At 37.5% G+C, this 20,737-nt stretch overlaps 1 protein-coding gene across 2 annotated transcripts in view; it reads right to left on the reverse strand.

The window, feature by feature from the left end:
* The window catches only part of B3GALT1 (beta-1,3-galactosyltransferase 1), a 526,207-nt gene that overhangs the window by 365,121 nt on the left and 140,349 nt on the right, over nucleotides 1–20,737 (reverse strand). The gene's annotated exons all lie outside the window — the stretch shown is intronic.

Consider the following 20,737-nt stretch of genomic DNA (forward strand, 5'->3'; position numbering starts at 1 on the left):
CATCATCCCATACACCAAAAAGTTGCAGGTTTGATCCCCAGGTTGAGCACATACCTAGGCTGCAGGTTCGATCCCCAGTCAGGGCACACACGGGAGGCAACCAATCAGTATTTCTCTCTCACATGAATGTTTCTCTGTCTCTCTCCTCTTCCCCCTCCCTTCCTCGCTCCCTTCCTCCCTCCCTGTCCCTCTCTTTAAAATCAATAAACATTTTAAAAGTAAATAAATAGAATGTTGACTTCAGGTCCAGATATCTTGCTAAATTCACTCATTAACCTAATAAATATTTGTATAGATTCTTTTGTCCTGTCTTCATATACTTCAATTTCATCTTTTATTCTAAACTCTTGACATTTGTTTCTTTTCATTTATCCACTGGGTAGTCCCTCCAGTACAATATCGAACAGAAGTGGCTATAATAGCATCTGTGCCTTGTTCCTGTTCTTGCGGGTAAGTAGTGAGCATGTCATCATTAAGTGTCATGTCAGAAATACCTTGCCAGATTAGGAAAAAATCTTTCCTATTACTAGTTTAAGGGTTTTATTTAATTGTGAAGAAATGCTGATTTTTATCAAATTTCTTTTCTATATTTATTGAGATGAACATCTCATTTCTTTTACTTTGCAAATATGATAACTTACAATGATTTAATTTTGAATCTTGCATCATTGCAGTAACCCTAACTAGGTCATAATGCATTATCCTGTTTATAAATCCTGGAATCTGGTTCCCTAATATATTGTGTAAGGGTTTTACATTTATGTAATGAGAAATGCTCTGTTATGATCTTTCTTGTCATGTCCCTGTCATATTTTGATCAGACTTGATGAAAACAATTTTATAGTCCACTCTCAAATTATTTATCATAGACTCAAAGTCATGAGATATTTTTCAATGACATTACTGTCTTCTAGATTATAAAAATTAATCACCTACAGAATTTTATGAAGAATGACATCATTCCAGAAAGCTGGAATGCTCTTTCACAAGTTCATGGCCCTTGACTCTCCAACTGAACAATAAATGGCACTACTATGCATTCCTTTCTAATCTCTTGCTATGTTTTATATACCTTCTAAGCACTTATCTTCAACTAACATATGTATATTTGTTTGGATGATTATTAATTCTCTGTTTTCCTCCACTGGAATATAAGCTTTAAGTAGGGTCTTAAAAAAACAAGCAAAATATAACCAAAGACACTGAAATAGAGGACAGGCTGACAGTGACCACAGGGGAGAGTAGAGGGAATTTCAGGGGACATTGGGAAGGGTTCACAGAAACAAATTTAAAGGACACATGGACAAAAACTATGGGGAGGGTGGTAATGGGAGGGAAGTGGGGACGGGGGAGGGGGGCTGGATTGGGAGTAAAAGGGAGAAAACTGTATTTGAACAATGATTAAATAAAATTAAAAAAAAAGAAGTAGGGTCTTTAGTTTACTCCAGTGCTTTAAACAGTGTTTGGCACAGACTGAACACTTAAATGTTTCTTGAATGAATGAATACATTAATCTGATACTATATACTCTAGCTTGTCTATGTGTATGTACATTGTATCAAGATCACAAAGTGTATGCTGAATTCAGTTGTTTAGTTGATTGCTTTTTCCCAGTTGTGGAAAACAAGTACTTTTGACAAACAAAATGCAAATGATACATAAAATACCATTTAGAGTTGACAGCCAATGTATCAACCTCCTCATTACTTCACCATGGCATGGCCTTCAGCTGCCATCCTCCACAAGGGGCACAACCCTGCCAGTCATGTGTCCTCTGACTCTGGCTATCAGAACAAAACAAAGAATTAGCAGTCAACAGTTTACAATATGTGGTATACAAATACAGAGGAATAAGAATTCAAAGAAATAAAGCAGTCTTCTTTTGAGATTTTTTTTTTAAATCCTCACCTGAGGATATGTTTATTTGAATTTTTAAAGAGAGGAAGGAAGGGAGGGATGGGGGAAGGAAAGGAGGAGGGAAGAGGGGAGAGAGACTGAGAGAGAGACAGAGAGAAACATCAATATGGGAAACATCAATTGGGTGCCTCCCCTACTTTGCATCAAACCCACAGCCTAAGTATGCGCCCTGACTGGAAATTGAACCTGCAGCCTTTTTCATGCACAGGACAATATTCCAACCAACCAAGCCACCTGGCCAGGGCTTCTTTAGAGAATCTTAATGTGACATTTTTGTTCTTTACTATTTGTTCTACTAAGTAGTATCATAACTTAACATGACTGCGGAGAACTATTTATAAGTTATCAAATGCAACACCCAGAGGAGGCCCTACATTAAGTAATAGCCAAGGAAATATCTGGGTTTCTGTACTTTTCTTTCACTGTTTGCCAGGAGAACAGAGAATAACTATGGATTAGCTTAGTTAAGATGCATGATATTAACGAGGCCATGAGCAGGAAAGTCAGCTCTGCTCTTTTCCTTGCTAAGTGCACCTCCCATTCCTTCAGCTCTGCCTGCTCATCTCGGGGATGTGAATGCCTCCTATCTTTGTTGGTCATTAGACTGACTGAAGGAAAGTGTAGACGGATTTGCTTCCATCTACAGCTGTTGCTACAGGACCGTGGTGTCACTTTTACACATGAAGGAGCACAACAGTAGTCCATAATTGTACAATAATATACATACCTTATTGAGGCCAATTCATAGTTTTAGAAAAAAAATTTCAAAACCACTCTGATTAAAATAATCATAACTACCATGTATATTTCTTAATATATGCTGAATATATACATATTTCAAATTTATTGCTTCCTTTTTTGATATCTTACCACCTTATTTCACTTCTTAAAAAATAAAAAAATCTCTACACCTCCCTGGACATATTAATTAAACTGGGCCATAAATAACATTTCCTTGAGAAATTCTTTAAAATATTTCTGTCTGAAAAAAGAAAAATTTCTGCCTGGCTGTAAGAGATGGAGTTGCATTCCTAGGAGGATGAGGCTTTCTGAAGACAGCAAGCTGAGGCATGATAGGGAGCAATGTGTTTTCTTGCCTTGAAGTAAAACCCGTGACTGACTTAGAAGCAGCAGGTGATTTCTTCAGGCAATGTCACCGAGATTTTCTTTCAAACAGGTCTCTGTGAGGAAGACCCTTGGAGATGGGAAGAAATAACCTCATAGAAGGGAGGGGAAAATCCAGTTACATCTTCATTAAATTGTCACTTTCCCTTTCTGTGATATGAAGTTATTTTTTTTACCACTTGGCATTATTCTGCTTTACAGTCAAGCTCAAATAGTAGTACATTTTTAGATAGTTAAAAATAATGTATATTTGCTTTCTGAAATTCTTTTAAAAATGCATTTACATATACATATCTTTGATCTAATTTATGAACAAACACTTTAAGCTATATCAAAAATGCACTCAAATAACTTTGGTGTACCAGTTTTTTGTCTTACATACTTTTTCTTAAAAATTAAATATATCTTAAATATTGTCTTCTTCACATTCCAGAATGGAAAGAAAATCTTGTATTTATGCAAAGGACTAAGAGAACAGTTGGCAGTTACCTCCAGAATGCCTAGGGGAATGCCTCATTTGGAAAACAAACTATCTGTTTTTTTCTATGTCTGGCTGTCTGTCTATGAGCAAAAAGAGGCTCCCTCTCTTTTCATGGGTCTCAGTTGGCAAGGCATTGCCCCAGAAAGTCAGGGGTTGCCAGTTGGAGACATGGGCCTCAGTAGTGGGTTCAGCACTGGGTCAGGGAGGCGACAGATAGATCTTCTTCTCACACATGGATGTTTCTCTCCCTCTCTTTCTCTCTTCCTCCCCCTCTCACTAAAATTAAGTAAATAAAATCTTTTTTAAAAAGAGTCTACCTCTCATGAACTGTTTGGATATTTTAAAATAATATGTAGCTTATGTCAACACAAAAAGAATTGAGTATAATGGATCAGAATGCCAATACAAATTTGAAAAATGTTCTTGTGATCAATTATGCTGTAAATAATACATGAATGAACAGCAGAGTGTGAGTTTATATTATAACTCTGTAACTCCCGTTTACTTCCCTTGGCACCTCCTATCTATTAGATCATCCATTTCCTGCAAAGATCCTTTGAGTCAATACTTCCATTCATATCCCTGTCAGAGATTTGGAGGTGGAGGTTAAGGAAAATTAGGTAGCTTTAAGGTCACTCAACTAATGATCAGAAAAGCTGAGTTTCTAATTTAAGATTATCTGACTGCAACAACCCCTATTTATAGTCTTATTCTTCTTTATATTAGGTGAATTTTGATTCTATTAAATAGATAAGGACTGGCCACCATTACTATTCAAAATATTTCCTCCCCCCTCACCCCCAGATATAGGGTGAGCTATATATTTTTTGTTAACTAGAATGTCATAGAACTTTCAGATGGCAAAAAAAAAAAATCTGCCACAGGACACAATGATTATAAGTTCTTACAAGCAAAAAAAACCACATTCAAAGTAGTATAAATTTTATTCTTTTCTGAGTAGCAGAATGATTCCTTCATTGAGACCCAGAACCTACATTTTTATCATGTTTAATTTTAGTTCACCCTCTTTAATAAATAGCTGAAGCACTGCAATAAGGGTATTATATGATTATCTCCTGAGGTTTTTTTTTATTTTCAAATTACCATTTAAATAGAAAGAGATTAAAAAAACCCCACAAGACTCTTGGTTCCTAGTAATGCATTTCTCATATAACTCATTTAGGTTAACTATGTTTTAGAAAGCCCCTCTTTCAGTTTGACTTTTCTTAGAAATTATATTAAAGATGGAACAATTAAGTGTCTCAGACCTGAGTAAGGCAGAGCTTTAATAGGGCAGCACAGCCCAAAGCTCAGCTTGTCTTCTTAGTTCAATTTCTCTGGGTTTGGGAGGCCTTGCCGAAGGCATGAACTACAGTCCTAAAATGTCAGGTCTGATCTTACAAATGCTTCCTGTCTTCTTGGTAAACTTTCTTTCTTTTTTTTTAAAGATTTTATTTATTTATTTTTTTAGAGAGGGAAGGGAGGGAAATAGAGAGAGAGAGAGAAACATCAATGTGCGGTTGCTGGGGGTCATGGCCTGCAACCCAGGCATGTACCCTGACTGGGAATTGAACCTGTGACACTTTGGTTCACAGCCGGCACTCAATCCACTGAGCTATGCCAGCCAGGGGTAAACTTTCAATGAATTACCCCACACCTCTTTCTTCTCACTTTCTAAGGAGCTCAAATCAAATCTCTATATTACTCAGAGTTTATTCTCAGTACTATCAATATATTTGGTCTTATACTTGCCATTTTTTATCTTTTTCTGTTTTTTTTCCATAACCCAGAGTTTGTGGTGAGAATTATATGACTAATTCATGTAAAATATGTGGAATAGCAATTAGCATTATTAAGCACTAAATAAAATACTACTAACATATAATGAATAGTATTAGGGGGATCTGATGTGTAGACCCATGCACAGAACTGTTCTGATAAACTTGAAAAGGGATTGCATACTACTACGTTCCTAAAGATGGTGGGGTTATGGAGTTAAAAGTAAAGTAAAAGATCCCAATCTTAAAAATCTTAAAATTCAGTGAAGGTAAGGTGGTAATGAGAGAACAGTGGAGTTCTAGTTTTGCCACAAAGAATATATGTATGATAGACACCAGAAAAAAATAAACAAACTAGGCCAAGTCATTAGGCAGAGAAGCCATAAGTTCTGCCTTGAGGAAAAGGCTTATAATGTTTTCCATGAGAGAAAGTCGAAAATGAATTCCATTCACAAGTAAATCTGCATTCATTTTTTAACATGCTAAAAAATTATGAGGAAAAATGTCATAGAACAAACTTATATGGTGCTTATCCTGTTGCCATTTGAAAGTCTGTTACCTTAATAAGGTACTTCCCTTAATATCCTTTAATAGAATGTTAGAACATCTGGGCAGAAAGGGTTTAATTTGTACTTATTTTTATAATATAGAGTCTACTATTTAAACAGTACACTATATATAGTATAGTATACTTCATACTATACTGTTTATATTATATAAATATACTTTATCTCACTATAGTAGTGAGATAAAAATTACTATGAAAAAAGCTTATATAGAAGGAATCCTTAGTATGGTGAATAGGAACCAGCCAAGAGGAGCTAAATGCATTTAAATTATTATTATTATTCCTGTTTTTCACTGAAGTTAATGACACAAAATTACACCACCCTTTAAATATCAGATTGTTTTCAACTCATCTCTTCCCCTCAGTGCCCAAATGCAATTCATGAGGTATATAAAGGCAGATGGATACATCTGCGAATTTTAAGGGAGAAAATGATTTGCTTATGGAAAAGTGGAGTAGATGGATTTTTCTCTTTTAACAGAATAGTATAGGCAGCTCAGAGAAAGAATAAAAGTTTTCAAAAGGCTTATTATATACACCATTTTCTCTTATTAATTTTGAGTCAGCAGTAAGTGTGGGGAATGGCTAGTAGCTTTCAAACTTTCTGGCAGAGTCCAAGTGTGTGCTTGATCTGTCTCATACCAGCTCACAAGAACTGATTTTTAATTTTCAGGATTGTTGCAAAACAGTGGTTAAAAGTGACCATTATTAAACATTGAATTATATAATTTAAAATCAAATGCATTATATTAAAAACAATGGCACTAAATGCTCAAAACTTATCTATTTCTAGTTACTATATGCTCTTGAGGTTATTTGCATTTTGACTATATTTTTGTGTTTGAAATACTACATAATGGTGTGCACTGTGCATCTTGCCCAACTCCATCTATAATAATGCCACATCAATAGCTTGATATCTGCTTGGGGGAGGAAGGATGTGTACTATTTACACCATGGAGATCGCCAGACTATAAATGAAAGCAGTTTGTCCCAACATAGCTAATTGTTAAGCATTTTATATTGCAACCCTGTAGCACATGCACATTTATACATGTGTAGATACACATTTGAATCAAAGTTTCATGTTGTGGCACTCTATATTTATTCTATTCTATTCTATTCTATTCTATTCTATTCTATTCTATTCTATTCTATTCTATTCTTCTATTCTTTTATTCTATTCTATTCTATTCTATTCTTTATATCAAATGTAATATGCTTTAAAAATCTGGCCATGATTAAATAAAGTAACTTCTATAATTACCTAAAAGAATCTCAATTCAAAGTGTGAAAAATGAACCAATCCAAATAGATAAGAATTTATCTCATGTAAAATATACCCTAAGAAATGATATTCTATAACTTTAAATGACTAAACAGTGCTTTTGAAAAATTTTCGCTATCATATAAACATACTTTCTATACTTTGTGTGTGGCTGACTTTATGGTATATCTATAATACATTTCATACATTTCCAAAAAATTAGTAGTTGAAGAGGGACCCCTTAGGGAAGTTGATTTATATGATGTTTTATTAAAATATCATCAGGCTATTCCCCCAGATTTGCTCAAGGAATGGGTGGATGATGGATTTCAGACCAAAGACGGGCAAGGCAGGTTTGATGATGGCCCTTGGGAAAGTGACTTCACTTATGGGCCAGATTTTCAGTCATTCTCTCTGCCTTTGATCTACTTATACATGTGAAACAAGGAGTACAAGGGCCACCTTGTAAAGAGTCAGATGATGAGACCTGTCCACACAGGAGGCAGAGCTGCAGAGGAAAAGAGAAATGAACTTGCTTTCTGAACCAACTCTGAATTTATTCAGTGAATAGAAACCCCCAGAATTCTCAATATTGTTTAAGCTGCTTTGAATTGAATTTTCTTCTTCTTACAGCAAAAGCCATCTTTGCTAATGTAACTTTATCCTTAATGAAGCAAAGTATTTAACAATCCCTATAAATATTTCTTAAACCATTATCCTTTTCACAATCATCTACTTGAACTGAGATATTGCTGGAGGGAGGCTTCATAAGTGTATGCAAAACTGATATTTTCTCTGGCTGACATTAAGAAAAAGTATGCATATCACATTCAAATCAGGAATCTGCATTCTACATTCCAAGAAAAAAACCACAAGGTTACCTTGAATAATTAAAGTCCCCCAAATAAATGAAAATTTAAGTATTACATACTCTTAACAAGACAACTTAATCCCTGACTGTTGCAATGTTGACTTCTTAAGCTATGTCCTGACCTATGCTGACACATATTCATTTGAAGGAGAAAATCTGCTAATTTCCCAACATGAACAGACTGATCATAAATTTGGTAATGTTGGAAATTTGGGGGGGTATTTTATTTTCTTGAGGTACTTGATAGACTTATATTTGATAAGCCAACCCTGTAAACTATAGCCCATGGGCCAAATGTATATTTATACGGCCTCCTCCCAGGCTGTGTCTTATCTTTTCATGCTCTTACTGGTATATTTTGGTGAATTAAAGTTCTTAGTCTTAATAAGGTCCTATTTGTTATTTTTTTATTTCTTTACTATTAGCACTTTTGTTTCTTGTTTAAGAAATCCTTGCCTATTCTATGGTTAGGAAGATGCTTTGTTTTCTTCTGGGAGTTTTATTGTTTTACTTATCACATAAATGTGGTATTAGCTACAGTTGATTCATATGTATGGTATGAGTTAGGGGTTAGATTCATTTGTCTTATATCCAATTGATGATTTATTAAAATATCATCTTTTCTCCACTGATCTATATTATAAATGAGGTGATTACATATGTGTTGGTTGGATCTTATTTTTAAAGGAATGTGACTCTGTGCTGTGCTCTATGGTTCTGTAGATATTAAGAGTATAGCTTTTATTGTAATCCACTAAGAGAAAAGGACTGAATTCTGCCTTAAGATGATGGAGCAATGGCATTGTTATTTGGCCCCCCAATCTTAAAGCCACCCAAAATCAACAAAACTAAAAATTATATACATATTATATACATATATATGTGAAATTATGAACCAAGGAACTTGCCTTATTCCCCAAATAATGTTAGGTGTATTTTTAAAATTTCAAATCTGCTGAAACTTGATTTAAATCTGGGAAAACACTAAAGCTAACCTTGGCTCAGTTAGAACTTTCCCTAAAAGCAAACATCATCATTCTGTAGGTCAAATGTGTGTGGCCATGTTCTAGAGGTTCTCAATCTAAGGAAATCTACGGACACAGATCAAGTATGGAATGTTCTCTGCATGGAACCCCATGTGTGGGTAAGTTTTGACTTGAAAATAATAAACTTTTATACCTGAAATTCTTGCAAATGAAGTTATTAAGTTGAAACAAAGGTTTGGCATGTTGAAACATATTCTTCAGGGGGTGATTCCCCTGACTTATTGCTGCCCTTGACTTGGTATTAGGTACAGAAATGCATAACCTGCAGGCACCTGCATGCGCCTCTGGATCCTCAGGTGAGTGAAGCTTGAAGAACATGGCCTGGAAAGTGGCAGGAATTCAATACATGTATGTTAAATTGGTTGTTTTCAGCACAGTAAAAACTAACACTTATTAACCCTAATTTTCTCATGGGAAACCTGGTATTACCATAACAACACTTTAGAATGATGTTCTGAGTAGCAAATGAGATAACAGATGGGAGTTTTGTTTATTATTATAAAATCCTATTCAAAGGGGTTATTATTTCTAACATTGCTTTCTTCTCTTAGCATATTCAGTTTTCTAGAAGAACATGATTGACACTTAAATAAGCAGATGATATTTACATGAGGCATAAGTCCAAATCACATCTTTCCTGCTGTATCAATTATATTTGAGAAATTGGACTTTTGACTTTTAAAGCACTTTTTCTTCCATATAACTCCATGGATTCCTTTTTCTTTTCCTTGTTCTTTCCTGAACCAATGTTGATTTTGGGTCTTCCCGGACCAGCAAGTAATGGAGTGGAAGAACACTGGGGAAGGCTGGGATGGAAAACCTAATTTTATGTGTCAACTTGACTGGATTACAGAGTGCTCAGACACTGGGCTAACCATTGTTTCTGGGTGTGTCTATGAAAGTATTTCCAGTTGAGATTAGTATTTGAATTGGTGGACTGAGGAAAGCAGGTATCCTCCCCAGATGTGGGTGGGCATCATGCAATCCATTGAGAACTTACATAGAACAAAAGGTAGAGGAGGGGAGAATTTGCTTTTTCAGCACGACTGCTTGAGCGATGCCATCAGTCTTCTCCTGCCCACTCACTCGGACTTATGTCATCGGCTCCCCTGGTTCTAGGACTTTGGATTTGGGCTGAATCACACCACTGGTTTTCCTGATTTTTAGCTTGCAGACTGCAGATCGTGGGGCATTTTGGCCTTCATAATCAAACGAGGCAATTCCTTCATATGTATATATCTTTACTGTCCTAAAAATAATCAATTTAACATACATATATTAAATGCCTGCCACTTTCCAGGCCATGTTCTGGCCTTAACTAGCCCAAAGGATCCATATATTTTAGTTTTGTTGGTTTTGGTGGGCTTCAAGATAGGGGAGCACAATAATGATGCCATCACTCCATCATATGTATATAGTACCTGTTCTGTTCTCTCAAGAAACCTGATTAATACACTACCCATTCTGAGCTAAACTGCTCTATGTTATAGCTTATCTAGAAGGTCAGTCCTGACATTCCAAGCCAATGTAACATTCTCCTTGCATATTGTTGGCTCTGAGTAGTTTACAGACACACAAACACATCCCCACAATATCCCTGTTATTATTATATTACTAACTCTGGTTCATTTGCAGTTGTGTTGAGAATATACAAATATAACATGGGCATGATTATGATATTAATAGAAATTCAGTGCACAGATACAAAAATCTTAGACAATTTTGGACAAGTCTCTGGTGTGGATAAATAAAACTCTAACCATGCAAGATTCTAGTCTAGACTACTTTTTAAAAATCTGTAATGTGCCCTGGCCAGTGTGGCTTAGTTGCTTGGGCATCATCCTACAGACCAAGGGTCACAGGTACAATTCCCAGTCAGGGAACATATCTAGGTTGTGGGTTCAGTTCCTGGTTGGGTTATGTGCAAGAGGCAACCAATTGATGTTTTCCTCTCTCATTGATGTTTCTCTCTCTTCCTTCCACTCTCTCTAAACCCTCTTTCCTTCCTCCATTTCTAAAAGCAATGAAAAAAATGTCCTCAGGTGAAGATAAAAAAAATTCTGTAATCTGTATGGCAAACAAGTAGAAGCTGAAGCTCATTTAAAGTCAAGGTAAATTACAGATGTTATTTCAAAGGATATATCTGTTCTATCATTCTGACAGAGAGGAAAATTAGTCTGACAAAACTTCACTAAGAAATCCTGATTATGACTTCCTTCCTTTTACATGTTCTCAAAATGACATGTTGTTCCAATTTCCATTGACTTTATTATAGTAAAAGTTTACCTCTCAAAAAAGAATAATTCTTGGTCAACCATTTTCCCACTTAGAATAGAAAGTCAGTTAAACACTGTATTAGCACTTGTCCCTTTTCAAGTTGAAGTGCCTTCGGAAATACAATATCAACTTTATTTTAAGCACTTTTTCCTAAATGACAACAAAGTAGCATTGTTTCATGACCATAAATCAAAATATCTCTACTCAACCTCATTTCAGTTTTGTTTTAATTATTACAGCTCCTGCATTAGCTTTGTGAAAATTAGCAGAATATGTACATTGCATTTCATATAGTCATCTAATTGATACTGAACAAATAACTTAGGAAATATGAAGTCAGCAGGACTGTCCAACAATTTGGAAATAAGGCTTACTCTCTAAGGAAGAAACTTAAAAAGCAGGAAATATAACAGGAAATGAAACATACATAATCCACCCTATGGCATAAACTGTGAAGCGAACCATGGAGGAGATGCTGGGACATTCACTTTCAATCAAGGGGACAAAGAATTTTATGGACCTCCAAATAAACAATTAAGGTAATCATGAAAAAGTAAATAAAGTGAAAACCTTTGAGTGAAATTGTTTTAAAGAATAAAGGCCAGTAATGAAGGTGGAAAAGTCTGCCTTAGTGAAGAAAATGAGAACCTGGAAGGCAAGGAAGGATTCTTCATTTGGAGGATGGCCATGAAAAACCTACCTGCACACCTGCCTCCCTCGCAAGTGTGTCCTCAGGTAAAGGTGTACCTATCAGGCTTGATTAGGATAGTGATTCATGTTATTTAACCACTTCTCTTTCTACATTCCCCAACTCAGCCACCAACTTGCAATTGGTTCCCTATGTAGACATCTCTTCAGAAAAGAGAATGTGCTGATCAACTAGTATTTGATCTACTTGGCTTTATAATAAACTGTGAATGTAAATCAGTGATCATTAACGTGCTTGTGTATTAGAATCACTTGGGAAATTTGCACAAGTACTGATGTTAGAACCATTACAGACCAATTAAACCATAATTCCCTGGAATTGGGTCTAAGTCCTGAAACTGTTTTTTTTGCTTTGTTTTTTTTTAAGAAACTGTTTGTTTCCATCAACCTTATTTGCATTCTGATGAAGAGTTCATGGAAGAACAGTTTAAAGCACTCAGTGGTTCTTCCTACCCATTCAGTGGCTTGAGCAGTGGCAGGATGAGAGCCCCAGGCTTTAGCAGAAAAGTGCTGAGCAGACACAGAGGATGCCTGCGTCTTCAGACCAGTCTGTGATCGCAGGTTGCACAGCAATGAACTCGAAAGGCAGAGAGGTCCATTCACCCTGAAATGCCTCCTCCTCCTCAGTCACAGCCTTTCAGTAGTGGCCTGCTCTTCCTTTTCAGTCTCTCAAAGACCACTGTAGAAGCAGAGATCAGGCATGACCTCCCATGGATGTTCATGGGAGATGGTGCCTTGCATGTGCAGTCCCTCTCTGGCCAGTATCCACCACATCAGACCCACTCTGTGAGCGGCCTCATTTTGGCAAGGGATGGCGATGTCCACATAGGGCAGAGGAGAGTCTGTGTTACACAGAGCAGTGGTGGGCAGGTTAACATAATACACCTCTGTGAGAGGCTGGGGGTCAGCTCTGGAACCAGTAACCACCAGAAGTCTCGTATCCTAAACGGATGCCAGTGCCTGGTTACTGAAGATTCCAGGAGTGAAGTGGCAAGTGGCAGTAGTAAACTTCAGCACTGCTCCCTGGCTGCTGTTGCTGGATGATATGACACTGAGAGAAGCAGGGTTTGCAATGACAATGGCACAAGCTGCCAGCAGAAGCTTCTCCCAAGTTCTCTTCAGGTATATGATATAGATGCCACCACTCTTCCTTGTGTAGGTGTGCTGTACCATTTGGAAATTAAGGTTGGTACCACCAAGGTGGTTTCCTGTGGCAAGGAATTTGAGGACATACTTCCTTCATGTACAGGACATCAAGGGCTCTGGACATTGTGAAAGTTTCTCCTTAAGTTATGTGGGAACCAACAACAGCAGAGTAAGGGTCCCTCTCTGGATAGTGTGGAGAAGGGCAAAACCATGATATTCTGTGATTCTTATGGTACTCAGGGTTAACAACCAGCACCATAATTAAATTAGCAATTTGGCTTATATATCAGTCTCTTGTCTCTTTGGTTGTTGTACGCCATCTTTTTGTGATTGCATTCTATGCAAATGGGCAAAATTGAAATTTTGAAATTGCAAAGCTAAAGTCCAGCCTCTAGACTTCTTGCTACTTTTTAAAAAAATATATTTTATTGATTATGTCATTATAGTTGTCCCATTCCCCCCCTTCATTCCCCTCTACCCTGCACACCCTCTCCCACCCACATTTCCTCCCTTTACTTCATGTCCATGTGTCATAAGTTCTTTAGCTTCTATGTTTTCCATACTATTCTTGCCCTCCCCCTGTCTATTTTCTACCTACCATCTATGCTACTTATCCTCTGTACCTTCCCCCCTTCGCTCCTCCTCCCACTCCCCTGTTGCTAACCCTCCATGTGATCTCCATTTCTGTGGTTCTGTTCCTGTTCTAGTTGTTTGCTTAGTTTGTTTTTGTTTTTGTTTTAGGTGTGGTTGTTAATAATTGTGAGTTTGCTGTCATTTTACTATAAATGTTTTTTATCTTCCTTTTCTTAGATAAGTCCATTTAACATTTCATAAAATAAGAGCTTGATGATGATGAACTCCTTTAATTTGACCTTATCTGAGAAGTACTTTATCTGCCCTTCCATTATAAATGAAAGCTTTGCTGGATAGAGCAATCTTGGATGTCGGCCCTTGCCTTTCGTGACTTCAAATACTTCTTTCCAGACCCTTCTTGACTGCAAGGTCTCTTTTGAGAAATCAGCAGACAGTCTGATTGGAACTCCTTTGTAGGTTATTGTCTCCTTATCTCTTGCTGCTTCTAGAATTCTCTCCTTCACTTTTATCTTGGGTAATATAATTATGATGTGCCTTGGTGTGTTCCTCCTTGGGTCCAACTTCTTTGGGACTCTCTGAGCTTCCTGGACTTCCTGGAAGTCTCCTTCCTTTGCCAGATTGGGGAAGTTTTCCTTCATTATTTGTTCAAATAACTTTTCCACTTGTTACTCTTCCTCTTCCCCTTCTGGTACCCCTGTAATTCGGATGTTGGAACATTAAAAGATGTCCTGGAGGTTCCTAAGCCTATCCTCATTTTTTTTGAATTCTTGTTTCTTCATTCTTTTCTGTTTGTTTCTTTTCTCCCTCTGGTCCACTCCATTGATTTGAGTCCCAGTTTTCTTCCCATCACTGTTGGTTCTCTGTGCATTTTCCTTCATCTCATTTAGCATAGCCTTCATTTTTTCATGTAATTTATGACCAAATTCAACCAATTCTGTGAGCATCCTGTTCACCAGTGCTTTGACCTGTGCATCTGATAGGTTGGTGATCTCTTTGTTGTGTAGTTGTATTTTTTCTGGAGCTCTGATCTGTGCTTCCATTTGAGCCATTGTTTTTTGTCATGATGTGCCTGTTATGTAGTGAGGGATAGAGCCTTAGGTTAGGTGTTCACCAGGGCAGGGCAACCCAGTCACTGGGTTCTGACGCTATATGTGGGGCATGGATCTGAGAGGGAACAATGGCACTTGCTCTGCTCTCTCTCAGATTTCAGTCCCTTCTGCCACTTTCCCCAAGCAAAGTGGGCCCTTCTGGTGCTGATTCCCTGGTAGGTGGGCTTGTGTATGTTCTAGGACCCTGTGGGTCTCTCCAATGAACTTTCCAGTGAGGCTGGGAGTCTCTCCCGGCACCTCACCCCCCACAGGTGTTTTCAATCGGTGTTTTGAGGCTTTATTTTCCTGATGCTGGGACCCGGGGTTGCTCAGTCTGTCACCTGGTTTATCTGCTTGTGAATGTGGGACTGCCCGGTCTGCCAGCCACCTTGTGCGCCATGCCCCTTCACAATCCACTGCCTCGCTGGGTCTGCCCACTGCCACCCCATGCCTGGGGTCTGCCAGTCACCACCTGTGTTCCCAGGGTCCACCCTCTGCCGTCTTGGACACCTGGGGTCTATCAGTTACTGTCTTACACATCTGGGGTCTGGACTTCTTGCTTCTTGAAGTACGGTTTACTAAACCAACAACTGTGGCATTATCTGGAAGCTTTTCAGAAATTTAGAATCTTAGGGCAGTCCTAAGACCTACTGTAACAAAATCTATATTTTAACAAGATATTTGATTGACTGTTTTCCCATTAAAGTTTGAGAGGCACTGGGCTTCAATGTTTCTCAAAGTACAATTCTTATACCTGTGTATAGGAATGATGCTACAAATGTACAATACTAGACTTCACTCAGACTGAACACAATAACCATGCAGCCAGGCAGCTTACCACTGTGACTCCTTTGTCACTTCTGTCTCTTTCATCATCAATGAATATTTTAAGTAGTCCTTTGAGAGCCACAGATAATGTGATCATGAATTGTTTACAAAATATAAACTATTTTAAAATTAATCATCTAGTCCAAAAATACTAGAAGAATGGTAGAGCTCTGTCTCATGAATTTATGCTGTGATTCTACCACTTAAAAACCAGCATGGCAATTAGAAATTACTAAAACAACTTAAGAATATTTTTAAAAATGTATCTAACATTTAAAAATTTTGTCATTGAATTATGTTATTCATGCAGCTGGTAGGGGCTCTATTTAGAAGAAAATAAGTCATGTAGCATTCATACGGAATTGGTCATTTCACCACAGCATTCTGAATAATGTATGAAGCATCCAACAAAGATTAATTTGAAAGAATATTCTGAATAACTTTCACTTTTTAATTTACATCAAAATTGCAAACAATATTACTGCTAAATCATTCATTTATTTTTGTTTACATTCTGAAGGTTGCATGGCTGGGAGTCTCTCCCAGGAAAAGGATGAAGTGCTTTAGAAATGAAATTACAGTCAGTGCATGTTCATTTTTCTTTCTTCTTTGGCAAATAAAAAGTCCCTATATTTTCATGCTCTTAGAGAGCAAGGGAATAAAAAATCTTTCCATTATTTTGGGGGAAGTTAAAGGTGGGAAACACCGAGTCATCAGTAAGAGTCCAAGATCCTGACCCATGAAGTGCTTCAGAAAAATAGAGCTACAGTCTGAGAATGATTTCAAAATAAGCTTTGTGGATATGATTTCCCTGCAAACAACTGCTTGGTAACAGAATAATTGTGTATAGGATGCCATACCATGATCTTTTTCCAGTAGAATTCCCACCTGAAATCATACATTTAATGTTTTTTTGTTTTAATGAATTAGAAGATACATATATGCTGATGGGTCAGTGCCATTATTTGCTAGTAGTGTCAAAAAATGATTCCTTGACCTCATACACTCTGGCATCCTCCCTCATTTGAGTAGGATGAAAGCATCTGACTGAATATTTTGATCTGAATTCAGGAAGCAGAGGCAAAGGAGCTGATATTCTTCCCGAGTATTTCTGCTGCTGCATGTGTTATCTTGGCAGATTTTCAGTGCATGTCTCCAGAAAAAGTTAAAGAATGTGAGATATGAGGTATAAATAGAACTACATCCTACTTCAATAATTTACAAGTAATTTAGAGAAGTAGATATCAAAATCATAATTCTTCCAAATTATTATTTTGTAAATACTACAAGACACTCTACATTAAAAAAAAGATGTATCACCGTTTTAATAATCAGATATCTAAATTCAATATTCTGGTCATTGAAACCAAAAGGGCATTTGACTATACTTGCTCTTTCCAAACCTACTGAAATGTTAAAATGAAAATAAAAGTAAGAATTAATCCAGTATTGTAATGGTGGTTAACAGAAAAGGAAGGGTGCCATCATAGCAAATGCTGAAGAATTCCTGGAAGATAAACCTATGATATAATATTAGTGGATATACTGTGCAAAATTTAAGGACTCACAATACTATGAAAAGAGAACTGCCAAAAAGGAAACTTGTTCAGAAGACCCTCTTATCAAACAGAAGACCTGCGGCAGCAGAAACCAGGGCAGTCAGTGGGATCATTAACAAAAAGGCTGTACAAACTCATTTCATTCCCCTGTTTCCAGAATTATTAGCTACACAATTTTAACCAATTAAAGATGAAAGAACAACCCTTTAAAGTAAACAACCTGCCACCAGAGTATCATTCTGTGGGTGATAGGATCAAAGCCAAAAGTGGAGTCATGGGACAGGTAACCCCCAGATCTCCTCATGAACCTTGAAATGTAACTACTCATGTCATGGAAAACCAGAGTGCATTTGATCAAATTCCCAGTCCAACCCATGACAGCCAGAGATTCTATGTTGATTTATTGTCCTTCAGGGCCATTAGAGCTAAACCCAATCTAGCAACTATTTCAGACCAATCTAGACTCTGTCCTTTGTGATATCAATGACCAATCATGTTTAATTATAATTCTCAAAAATTGACCATGATCATTATTTTTATTTTTTAAAGTTTATTTATTTATTTTTTATTTTATTGTGTTTTTCCATGACATTTATCCCCCATACCCTTTTCCACCTCCACCCACCCACTTCCCCGTACAATTACTGCACTGTTGTCTGTTTAAACATGTTGTAACAGGGTGCAGAGTGGGGCAGGGGTCCCCCCAAACTCCCCATAGCCCTTGGCTGGGAGATGAGGGAAAGAAAATGAAGCAGCTTAAGATACTTTGCATACCTATGGCAAGTTGATAGCTAATTAATAGTTGGGCTACCACACCAGGCAAAAGGACGATGTGACTTTAAGAACATTCAGAGACTCATGACATAGCCAGGAGAGGCAGAAGCTCCTGTGACATAGGAACTCTTACTCTAACTAAAGATGGGTACTGGAAGAATGTAAAAGATATAGAAGAACCGGCATATATAGCACATGGTGGGAGGAGTGCTCGTGGAGAGATGAGGTCAGGTAGGAAGCTCTGTGACAGCATTTAAAATAAGGGCAGGCAGAGAGAGAGAGGGAGAGCAGGTCCATCATGGGGTAGTAAGGAAGCAACAAGCAGCCCTGCTGGTCTGTAGTGAAGAGTGTGGCCACGTGAGAGGCAGCCATGAGAAAGGAAGCAGCAAACAGCTATGCAGTTTATAGTCAGGTTTCTGCCATGAAGCCTGGTGTAGTAAGTAAGGAGGCATGCTGGTCTGTAGTGAGCAGGAGCTGAAGTAAGAAAGGGAAGACCCACTGGGAAACCTACCTGGGAAACACAGCAGCAGAGCTGATGGAGCTGGAAATGGTGGGAACCTGCTGAACAGAGCACAGATTTATGGGAGATGCCTGGAATGCTGAACTGTAACTGGGGAATGCTGACTACGGCTTCCCTAAAGGACGTGCAGAGAAGCCACTCTTTTGGGACTTGTGCCTTCCTGGACTCTACCATGATCCAGTGTAACACAGCTCATGTTTTCCTACTACTACATGGTGCTGCAAGAGGATGGTGACTCTGAAACCCACAAGGGCACATTCCAGAGGGGATGGAAACCTGTTTGCACAGCCAGCTTAAGAACAAATAAGGAGATGGGGAACTATTGGGCATGGGTTTAGCTTTTAGCCTGGTGGGGAGCAAGGGAAGTTCTAGCTCTCATGGGAGAATACAGTTCTAAGCAGGAGTGCTCCAAGTCTCACCAAGGTTTGAATCCTGTAAGTGGAAACCTGTTTCCTTCAACACAAATTGTTGGGGTTACAAAATGACAGGCCCCAAATGGGGTCATCTGCCCCTAAAACAGCAAATCAAGACTTAACTGAAACTTCACCCTCTCCCAGATATGTGACTTTTATTTTTATTTATTTATTTTTATACTCATTTCTTTTATTTTTTTAAAGATTTTTTAATTGTTAGTCTACTATGAATGTCCAAGTTTGTCAAACTACACAGATCACTATGAAACAATACTTGGTTATCTATTTAACAAAAGTAACAATAAAGGAGTTCAAATGCTAATATAGTAAATAATATCATATATTGAAGAAAACAAAACAATATAACCTTAGCTCTTTCAATATTGAGACGTGATTTTCTTTTTTTCAAACCTAATCAAAGTTTATTTCCCTTTTTAAATTATTGTATTCTATTACACTTGTCCCAATTTTTCCCCCTTTGCCCTCCTCCACCCAGCTTACCCACCCCCTAGCTGCCACAGTGAATCTCCACACCATGGTCCATGTCCATGGGTCATTCATACATGTTCTTTAACTAGTTCCTTCCCCTTCTTTCCACCATTATCCTCTTCCTCCTTCTCTCTGGTTGCTATCAGTCTACTTTATGTTTCCATTTCTCTGGTTCTATTTTGTTCATTAGTTTATTTTGTTCATTAGTTTCCTCTTGTAAGTGAGATCATATGGTACTCATCTTTTACTAACTGGCTTATTTTACTTAGCATAATACTCTCCAGTTCCATCCACACCGTTGCAAAAGGTAGTAGTTCCTTCTTTCTTTGTGTAAATGTACCACCCTTTTTTAATCCATTCATCTACTGATGGGCTCTTAGGCTGTTTCCAGCACTTGGCTATTGTAAGTGGCACTGCTATGAACATAGAAGTGCACAGGTTCTTTTGAGTTGGTAATTTGGGACTCTCACAGTATATTCCCAGCAACAAAACTGCTGGGTCAAAAGGCAGAGCCATTTTTGGTTTTTCAAGGAAATTTCATACTGTTTTCCACAGTGGCTGCACCAGCTTGTACTCCCACCAACAGTGCACTAAGATTCCCTTTCTCCTCATCCTTGCCAGGACTTGTTGTTTGTTGATTTATTAATCATGGCCATTCTGACTGGTGTGAGGTGATATCTCATTGTGGCTTTAATTTGCATCTCTCTGATGGCTAAAGACATTTAGCATTCCTATTCCTAAAGACTTTAGATGTTAGGTCTATGGGCCATCTGTATGTTCTCCCTGGAGAAGTGTCTACAGGAATAACCTTAACCAAGGAGGTAAGACCTATACTCAAAAAACTATAGAATACTGAAGGAAGAAATTAAGGAAGATACAAATAAATGGAAGCGTATATCATGTTCATGGATTGGAAGAATTAACATCATTAAAATATCCACACCACCCAAAGCAATCTGTAGATTCAATGTAATTCTTGTTAAAATATCAATGGCATATTTTACAGATATAGAACAAATAATTCAAAAATTTATATGGAATCAAAGAAAGATGCTGAATAGCCCCAGCAATCTTGAGAAAGAAGAATTAAGTTGGAGGGATCAAAATACCTGATATAAAACTATACTACAAAACAGTCTGGTACTGGCATAAGAAGAGACACGTAGATCAATGGAACAGAAGAGAGAACCCCAAAATAAGTCCATGTCTTTATGGTCAATTAATATTTGATAAAGGGGGGGGACATCAGCATACAATGGAGTAAAAATAGCCTCTTCAATAAATGGTA

The sequence above is a fragment of the Phyllostomus hastatus genome, unplaced genomic scaffold (genome assembly GCF_019186645.2).
Source record: "Phyllostomus hastatus isolate PE091 unplaced genomic scaffold, TTU_PhHast_1.1 phas_contig_1, whole genome shotgun sequence".
In the NCBI taxonomy this organism is placed as follows: domain Eukaryota; kingdom Metazoa; phylum Chordata; class Mammalia; order Chiroptera; family Phyllostomidae; genus Phyllostomus; species Phyllostomus hastatus.